A 10,130-nucleotide genomic window follows, 5' to 3' on the forward strand; every position below is an offset into this window, starting at 1 on the left:
TAAGTAAATAAAAGGTGGCCTACAATTTAAATATTTGCAATAGTATCTCTTGAAGTCTTGAATGTGGTTCTCAGATATTTCTGAGGGTAAGAATATGTCTTTGCCCTGTTAGAAACTGGAGACACCGAAGGTAAATTCCTCAAAGCTAGGTAAAGCGAGTTAAATACTAATTATTACCCATGTGGTTGTATGATGAAGATGATAATTTCTAAATAAGTGAATCAAAAAGAAAAAATAGAAAAAGCATTTAAATAGACTACTCTGAAGTGCTTTGAGGTGTTTTTTTTTTTTTTCTGAACGTTTTCTGAACCATACAAATATACTCACTAACTATATTGTTGAAAGTAGTGCACAATGTGAATTTGAATTGTCAACTCAAAGCTATTACTTATACTATTCACATAAGATTTTTGTTTGGTTGGCTTTTGTTTTCTTTCTTGAAGACATTGTAGCCTGAAAAGTTATCTTTTCAGAATTATCTTCAGATGTCTGAAATTGCTGTGGAGGAGTAAATTGCACACAGCAAGATGCAGAGCTCATATCCACTGTTCATATTTTTAGTATGGTGGATATATTAAATCACATTAATTTAGAAGCCACAAGATATTTTTGGTAGCTTCCAGCTAATGTAAGCTTGATTCCATGTCTGTTTTACTTCACTGAATCAGTAAGCCACTGAACTTTGCCAGAACTTAGATTTTCAGAACAGTGCAGTACCTACTTGATGCAATTCATCCTGTTCAGGCTTAATTTCTATTTCTTTTAATTTGACAAAGTTTATTATCACCTATTACACAGCTAAACAAGAAAGACTGTGTGTGCCTGGCGCTGTTATTTCATCCAGAATCTGAAATCTATTAAGAAAAGTTCCAGAAGAAACTATCCCACTATCACTTTTTTTCTCCAAACTCTGAAAATGAAGCAGACAAAGACTTCTAAAATGGAAATTCTGTGTTATAATGAATAATTCATGATGAAAGGTTATTTCAATAGCAAGACTCATGACAAGAGCAAGTGCTAATAATAGATGCAGTGTTTTCTTGAGACTCTTATATTTGAATGTAATTTCATCATTTTTAAATGAGCCACACTTCTTAAGATCTAGTTTTTCAGAAAACTTGTTTTCTGATCTGCTGAAATGATAAAATTAGAAGGATGTTTTTTGTTTCTTTTTCCTATTTTGTAGCAACTTTATTCTTCTACTAAATCATTAACTCCTGCTACCGTAGGTTGTGATGAACATAACAAATTTCTCATGTTTAGTTGTACAGCATTTTTGTTTATCTACTGTGTTTAGTTTTGCAGTTAATTTCAGTGGCCTCCGAATAAGTTTCTATTAAAATGCACAGCATACTGTAGCAAAATGAATCCACTTTCATTGCAGAAATACACATATCACAAAAAAAAAAAAAAAAAAGGCACCAGAATTTTTGGTTATTTGTCATTAACTTTGATCATCTCTTATGAAAGAACATTCCTCCAGGCTTACAGATCTAAAAGATCCAAGGATCCAAAATCAAATAAAATCTAGATTTGACTAAATCCTTATGAATTATGATAATAGGCAATAAAACAGCCCTATTTGATGAGGTTAATCCACAAGAAAGGTATTTGAAGTAATGTTCTTTTTACTTTCTTTGGTGCACAGGATTGACAGGGAAAGGAAAAGAAGAGTAAAGGGATCCACCAACAGATGGATGCAGAGTATTGGTCTTAAAGACAGCCTGTTCTGCTGGAAGGATATAGTATATCCTCAAAGGTGGATCTCAATAAGGATTTATCAGGTATTTGCAGTCATTTACAATTGTTGGAAAGCTATGCTGCTTATTATATTCAATGAAGTAATAAGTAAATTTGTTGCAGTCATGGGCCAGAAGGTTTTGGTAAAAAAAACAAACAAAAAGCAACAACAACAACAATAAAAAACACTACGTAGAAAGTTCCTTTCTGTTCTACAAATACAGAACATGTTTTCATAAGTCAGTGGTAAACATGTTGAGCTCTTCTGATGATTAGCTTTTCAGAATGCAGCTCTTTTGTATGTCCAATCTGAACATAAATTTAAATAATTATCTTCCTTTCTACTTTCTTTGCAGGTCTCCCAGTTGTACCTGAAAATAACTAGATATTAAATATCTCCATCTTTCAGAATTCTTTTCATTGGGATTTCAGAGTTTTTTTGGATTTAGGTTTTTTGTTTGTTTGTTTTTGTTGTTAATTTGAAGTATCTGACATAATTTGACAAACACTAACTGCTAAACATACAAGTTACCAAACTTATCAACAATGGAGCGTAACCAAGAATAACTAGATACTTACATCAGTAGCACACTGTTTTCAAATAAATGGAATTCACCATCTTTTTAATTCAAATAAACCACTAGATTTTCTCTTGCCTTCACTTTTATTTTGCTGTTTGCACAGTCAAGAATAAAAGCTTTAAACATGCTACAGCATGCATGAAATTGTAAATACCCCTGTTTTTTTAAAAAAATAGAAATAATTATTTCTAATTCAGAATTTTTCGGAATCAGTATTATTTACAGGGAATTTGGTAAATTGCTTTTTACTACTAGTAGTTTGGGTCTGGAAAATAAGCTTTTATGCGGATGAAATTGAAAGAGTTTCGACCTGAAGACAAGATGTGGCAGAAATAAAACACTGTTTCATAGCTATGAAGAGGGCAACATCTCTAGCTGATTTGAGGAAATATCATGTACAGACCCTATAGACTGGAAACTCCTAGTTGTGTTTGAAAAAAGGGATAGTATTTTCTAAGACGTTCATTTAGTGGAGTGAGGCATTCCTCCAATTTTGGCCTCTGGCAATACATATACATACATATATGTAAATATATAATGTCAATTATCATGATTATGTTATGGTGTTTGAAGGTAATAGCTGTCAGTATACTCACCACAGGTAAAACTGAAGAAAAAAGATCTATATTATTTTTGATATTGATATTTGAAACTGTTTGTCTTTTCTATGTTTTTTGGGGGTCTCTTTTCAGTCTCTTTATAATTCTTTTGCAGTGAATTGTGAGAGAACGTTTAGTTTTAGAAGAGTTAATTTGAAGGACACTGAAGAAACAAATTATCCCCAAATCAATGGTAAAGTTATTAAGCATGAAGAAATCCTACGTGATATACCCAAATCCATCCAGTGAAACAAGGAACACTCCACTTCACCCCAAAGAAATAAGGCACCTTCCAGAAAAAGAATTTGTTGTTTTGATTATTTAAAAAAGGTATGTTATGAACACAGGGTGACACTATTTTTGCATTTGATATTTCTTTCTTTTGTTTCCTGTGGAAATATTTCTAGTAAATAACACTCTTTTGCAAGGCAGCAGACATTCTGAATTGGAAAACTAATCTATAAAAATAAACATAGTCTGGCCATTGTCTCTGCTTTTTCCTTTACTAGTCAAAGAATTTGAGCTGCGCTAAGTATTTTCACAGGAGTGAAATAAGATCAGATCTTTACGACTTATGATTAGTTCATAAAGTATTGTTAGGGAAATTTAAATCATTACTTTCACTGTTTTGTAGGTTTTCAAATTGCACAATTCATCATTTCTTTGTTATCATGCTAATCTGATGTGAACCTAACACTGTTTAGTGCCACATATTTGTTATTTTTTGTCATACAGTGCGTGCTGTAAAAATTAATGAATGGCACATACTTGCACTCATTAAAAGTAACTTCTAAATCTGCTAGAAAAAAATTCAAAGGTGGTAGAAACCTTTTAAAATCATGATTAGCCTGAAGGCATAAAAAATTATTTGTTTACACTCTGTCTGAAATGATATTGGAGATTTAAAAAAGGGTAAGTAGAATCAGAGTCTGCTATCATGTACTTACTAGGGAGAAAAAAAAAGTGTTTCTAAATTTGCAGAGTGTGTTCTACTTTTAGACCATACATATAAAAAACGAAAGGGTCTTCTACAACTCAGAGCACAGATTTATAGGCTCTAAGGTCAAAAAGAATCACAGTTATCAACTTATCTGACCTACAAAATAACTTAAGCTATTAAAGTTCACCTCTCATTCCTGCAATAGACTAATTATTCTTTCCTGCTGTATAAGTGAATGTTATTGAGCCAAATGTGAATTGCTTTGTTTGTCCTTGGAAAGACCCTCTAGAAAAGGTGTTACTATCCTGCTATAAACCAATTCAATTGATTAAAATCATCTGAGTCGCTTGCTTCCTCACAGTGAGATTGCTTCAGCTGTCTGCATTTTTACTATCAAATATGAGCAAAAGGATTGCTTATATCCCCGAGGAGAAGTTATCTGACTGCATCTATCTTATTACTATCAGGCTAGCAGTTTGGTTTAGAAAAACCCCGAATCAGGCCTGCAATGTTAGGATTTATCTTCATACTGTTTTTTGTTTTGTTTTGTTTTGGAGACAGTTCAATGATATTTGGCTAGGAAAAGTATGTTTTCTATTATCAGATTGTTACCTACATCTTTTTTAGAACTCAATAATTATATCTATACACTAAGCATGTTAGCAATGTGTGCAATTTGGTGTACACTGATACATTGGTTAAATGTATTTTTTTGTTTGATTTGGTCTTGCATCAAATAATTTTAATGCCCTAAAACATAAATACATAAAAAAAGAATTAAGAAGTCCTTGTTATTACTACATTTTATCTTTCCATGGGGGAAAAAACAACAACAAAAAAAGATATTGAGACATGAGCTTGAATATTTATTCCTGCAAAAACAAGAATCCCATAGTGCTAGAACACAAGGTATTGCTGGATTTCCTCAAAGGCTACTGAGCTGGCACAATAGAAACAGGAAGGGCTCAGCTTTCTTCTCAATGATTTGAAATTTATCATCCCTGTGACCAACTTTGAGTGCAATAATTTAATTTCTAATGCCATCTTTTAATAAGTCACTTGTGTGTATATATTATTTTAAGCATGTGAAAGCTGTTATTAATGTCTATGAAAACATTTGTCTCCATAAATTTGTATTTCTGCCGCAGTGCCTAGGAGCACCAACTAAACTCTGGATAATTTGACACAGGATAGGCAGGAAAACATAAGACAGACACTTGACAAACTATTGATATGACATGCTTATTTGTACAGCGTGTATGTAAAAGCAAGCACCTTTTCTGATTCATTCATAGACTATCTGTTGGATGAGGTGACCTTACTTAAATTTCCTAGCTAAACTTTCCCAAACAGATCTCTTCAAGGCTGAACATCACCTAAATTGTCCTGATCCCAAGTAGCCAGACTCCCAGGATTCACTAAGAACGCCGGTCTGACTTTTAAATGAAGATTAAAAAAATAAATAAACAGTAGCATCTTGTTTTTCCTGATGCAATATCCATTGCATTGAAGGCAGATGGATAAGAAAAATGGAAGCCAAATCCTGTTAATTAAGGAAAAAATGAATGATCCTAAAAATCCTTACTCGTTCTGTAAAAGGTATCTGTCTCTATTTAGATTTTCTTTAATTTTCACCCTGTAGCTGGACTAGCCAATATATTTATCCAAGGGGTCCTAGAAAGATCTTCAGGAGTTTGTACCAGGGCTCAACAGCTTAAATTTTATGGTACTGAGAGCAATAAAAAAATCTTTATTTGGTATCTTCATTCCGTACCAGCTACAATATCAGGTAAAACATGCATTTTGAAATTATAACTGTTGGCTAAAGAAAACTAGGTTATCAGATTAATGTAATTTCTCAGGTTATATTTGTCATGGCTGATGAAAAAATAAACTAATGATCTTCTCACTAGCCTGTCAGCTTTGTCTTCTTAGCTAGTGAAGGGTGAAATAAATTATGCTGGTAAATATCTTGATTATAGTGAAAAATCAAGAAAATAAAGATTTATGAAATCAGAGATATTTCTCCCTGTAATTAACGATATCTTTTTTTTTTTTTATGTGATTTGCAACGTTTAGTATTGCTAAATCTTAAGCAATTATTGGTGAGACATATGAATAATGCAGATGGCTAATTTGATAACATCTACTTATTTGTGGATAATTTACAGTTCCAAAGTTCCCTCATATATGCTATACTTTGTATAGCAGTATGAGTAGTACCAGTGTTTATATTAAACATTAAAAAATGCTTCAATAATCATCAGTTAATAAAGATGAACTTAATCCTTCAAATATGCTGGATGTGAAAATGACTCTTTTGCAGTTCACAAAAACTTTATTACATTTTTTAGTCTGTTCTATTTTTATTTTTCTCACTTTGTGGCTTTGTCTGGAACAGTAACTAAAATTAACAAAAGTATTTCTTGTATTTTTAAATAACAGAAATAGTGAGGTGTTGGAAAACTGTCTCTAGTTTGAGTCTGCAGGCTGATTTCTAAACAAAAATTTGAGTAAGTCAGGGAGTCATCCAAACCTGGAGTGCTTATCTATACAGACATCTTGTTACCGGATGTAGATCTATCATACATGTGCAGTTATGAAATTCAATACAGTACAGTTCTGAAACTTTTGTCTGTTCAGTTAGCCAATATTTGCATTACTAATCTCATCTGCCTTTTAAGAGGTTCTGATAAACTCAGCTGTGAAGCACGCACAGCTGTCTGCAGGCTAGGCTATTCCTGCTGAATGTTTTTGCTGAATAAAACCCTTAAAAATACTGAATATTGGAAAGGGAAAAGGAAAATTCCTTACTTTGTAAGTAAAGCATGGGGTTAGTACAATTCTAATTTTAGAGTGGAGTTTGTGGTCTCTGGAAATACTTACGTGACTTTTTAGTTATAATTTAGATAAGCAAAATTAATTAAAATGAAGACAACAGAAAATGTTTAATATTAAATACGAAGCTTCTAAGAAATTTGTCTTGTTATAGCATATAGGGAAATTTATATGAAAGTTGAATTTGAGGCAGACCATGATAGAGAGTTGGCTTTATATGTTTTCCTACGCATATTGTTCTTTGTAAAGCGAAAATAAGACCTGCCATTGTAACTCATGTGATTTCTATTATTTTGTTCCTCAATATAAGCTTCAATTGTGACTTAAAGAGAATTTGATTTCTTTGTGCATCAGTTCTCTCTCTGAAAATGAGCACAATAAAACTTCCTTTCCTCTAGCCAGTATCCACCTTGTTTTCCCTTTTAAGCTAGTGAGTATTTTGAACAAAGGCTCTTACCCAGTTTATGAAAAGATACTTATTTTTCACATTGAACTTTTTTCTTCAACAAGAATAACAGCAACAACCGCATTATTAATAATATATCAGGCTCTATTATCTTGGTCAGGAGCCAAAGAAGGAAAAGCCCTTTATTCAGTTCCACTATCTCCTGTTCAGTTCAGATTTATCCCTGAACTGTTATAATAAAAAGTCTTTAAAGCAAAGAATCATTCAGCTTGAAGTTTTCTGCAGTAATTATTGCTCGTTGCAATCCCCTTTAGATAGCTGCATCTTTTTTAATGACTTAGTTCTGCACGTCATTCCTTAGTGTTACTTGGAAATTATTGTGAAAATACATTTTGAGTATCATTTAAAGACAAAGACAATGTGCAAACAAAATATTTGATCTTTGAATTACAGTGTTTGAAAACTTCTCAGTAATTCTCTGGATTAAGGCAATGGTGCACAGCGAACAAAAACTACAGAAAGGAAAACAAATGACTATCTATACTGCTTTTCTCAGATAGCCCACTAAAAATGGAGTTTACTTGCTTCATTAATTCCTCTTTTATTCTTGTAGAGATATTTTAGAACAGGACACTGCATATCTATTAAGTGATTTCCTAAGCCATCGTGTCTGGGGTGGAGGGGAAGGCAGGTGGGCCTGACGGGGTAGGTGGCCCCATTGCAAGTTAAATTAGCAGTAAGCACTCAGCTTTACTGCTGTGCAAGAAGTGAGGGTTTGAGGATAGAGGTTTCAGGAGTGGAGGTTAACTGCTGTATCTCCCAGTTGACACTGAAGAAGAAAAAGAAGGGAGCTGGGTAGCTGCGCTGTCTGTAGTAGGTAAGGAAAGAGACTGTGTGGAACTGCTGGGAATGGCAGATTTATCCCCATGGTGTCTTCCCCCCCCCCCCCCCCCGTGGCCTCCTGCTGTATAGACAATGGAGGAGACATGTTAGGTGTACCTGTTTCTCAGAGAAATGCTGAGGGTGTTCTAAGAGCTTTGAAATATCCTGTGAGAGGACATGTAGTGCAGGATTGTGGTTTTTGATAGGCCTGCTACTACACTACTGGGGTGATGGTGATTTTTGCTACAGGATAGAGAAAGGAAGTACTGCATTTTCATGTGAAGCACAGGTTTCTTCCCAAAACTTTACATTCATTGGCTTTAACATTTCTGTACAATTGCCTCTGTAATAAATAAATAAAATGTCTGCATTCCAGTACTTGCTTTAATTCTTAAGTAATGCCTTATTTAGAAGAAATGTTATTTTTTGAAACAAACATTAATTAATTAGTAAAATCCAGAAAAATCTCTAAAAGTGTTGGAATACAAGGATAATTATATTTATTTAAAAGCTTAAATGGTGCAATATTTATTTCAATAGGCTACAATTTATGTGTATTAACTTTTTGTGTACATCAAATAAATTAAACAAGATCCCAGCACTGGAGTTAACAGAGTTCCACTGCAACAAGAGTCAGCTGTATTTAAATAGTGTGGGTATCTCTTTCATTGTATGAATATTTTCCTTCATAGACTTATAAAATATCTACTTTCCATCTAGTAACCCCACCTTTTCTTAAGTAATACATTTCATGGAAAATGAATCTAAATGTGACAGTTTGAGAATTTTTTTTTTTTTACTGAATTAAATTGTTCTTGTGATAAGTACTTTAGTATTTAAGTTCTTTCTTTTTCTTGTAATATAAGAGAGAGACAAATAAGCCAGGCCAGTAGTAAAAATATTAAAGCAGGCCCATAATAGTAGCAAAAATATACAGCATGATAGATCACACAGAAATGAAATAAGTATATCTGCTTGCATATCCTTACAACAGAAATGTTGTTGCAGTGTAGTGAAAGTAATTAATTAGGAAGTTAGGTGTAAGCAATGTTTTCCACTGGAGAGAAGCACATAATAATGTACTGTCTTTGACTCAAAAGAATAAAGAATTTCAGATTCACGCTTCTCCTTACAAGTTTAGAAGTGAATGAAATATGAAGACTACTTAAATTACTTGCTATTGTAAGATTTTAAGTATTTTTGTATGATATCCTGAAGGAAAGAAAGCTTGTGCTTGTGTAATTACTGCAAACAGAGAGACTGTAAAATTACAAACTTCCCTGGGGCTTTGAGTTTTTAGGGGTAGCCTATAAGAAGATGCATTGTAAATAAGCTGGAATCTGACTTGAAGATCCTACTTGAAGATTCATAATAAGATTATACAATTCTCCTAAAGTATTTTAGTACATGAAATAGGTAGAAATTAAAGAAAATCAATAACTTGCTGGGAAGTTCTAGGTATCCATTCCCAGAGGTGTCCAAGGCCAGGTTGGACAGGGCCTGAGTAGACTGCGCTCTAGTGGGTGCAACTCTGCCCCTGGCAGAGAGTTGGAACTAGGTGTAATTTAAGATCCCTTCCAACCTAAGACATTATGTAATTCTGATTCTTTCTTCTCATGAGAAAGGTTTTTGCAAAGAAGAGAAAAGTATGCAGACCTTGGGAAAGTAGGAAGGTGTGTTTTCAGCCAAGTACCTTCTATTATTGCTCTGGTTTGTGAAATTATTGAACTGATATAGTTGTCTTTGGACAAGCACTATCTTGAAAGGAAGAGGACATGTTATCTGTTAAAGGAATGATTTTAATTGTGCTTTTAGTTTGGAAGTTAGGCACATCTTCCACTGCCAATCTCTCTTGTGATTCTGTGTTGAATGCTGCCAAATTTACGAGGATTTCTGTTCTTGGATCAGTGAAATTGATGAATGGCTTAATACAGATATACAGGGAGATCTATGTATTGCCCATTCAATGCTTAGTTTCTGCAGAATGACTAAAAAAAAACAACAAACCCCACACAAAAAATTTCCACCTTATTTTCCATATTACATTTCTAATATTCATGTGACTGAATAAGACTTTATATTGTGCTATTTTTTCACGTGACTGAATAAGACTATATTGTGCTATTTTTTCACAAAGAGTATCT

At 33.3% G+C, this 10,130-nt stretch overlaps 1 long non-coding RNA gene across 4 annotated transcripts in view; it reads left to right on the forward strand.

Moving 5' to 3' along the window:
- LOC101748507 overlaps positions 1-7,980 on the forward strand; it is a 139,242-nt gene extending 131,262 nt beyond the window's left edge. For all 4 annotated transcript variants that reach the window (XR_006939378.1, XR_005860594.1, XR_005860595.1 and 1 more), the window contains 2 exons: positions 1,649-1,784; positions 3,036-7,980. This is a non-coding gene — a long non-coding RNA (uncharacterized LOC101748507). The remainder of the gene's footprint in view (positions 1-1,648; positions 1,785-3,035) is intronic.
- Positions 7,981-10,130: the final 2,150 nt, after the last annotated feature.

Source organism: Gallus gallus, chromosome 5 (genome assembly GCF_016699485.2).
Source record: "Gallus gallus isolate bGalGal1 chromosome 5, bGalGal1.mat.broiler.GRCg7b, whole genome shotgun sequence".
Lineage (NCBI taxonomy): Eukaryota > Metazoa > Chordata > Aves > Galliformes > Phasianidae > Gallus > Gallus gallus.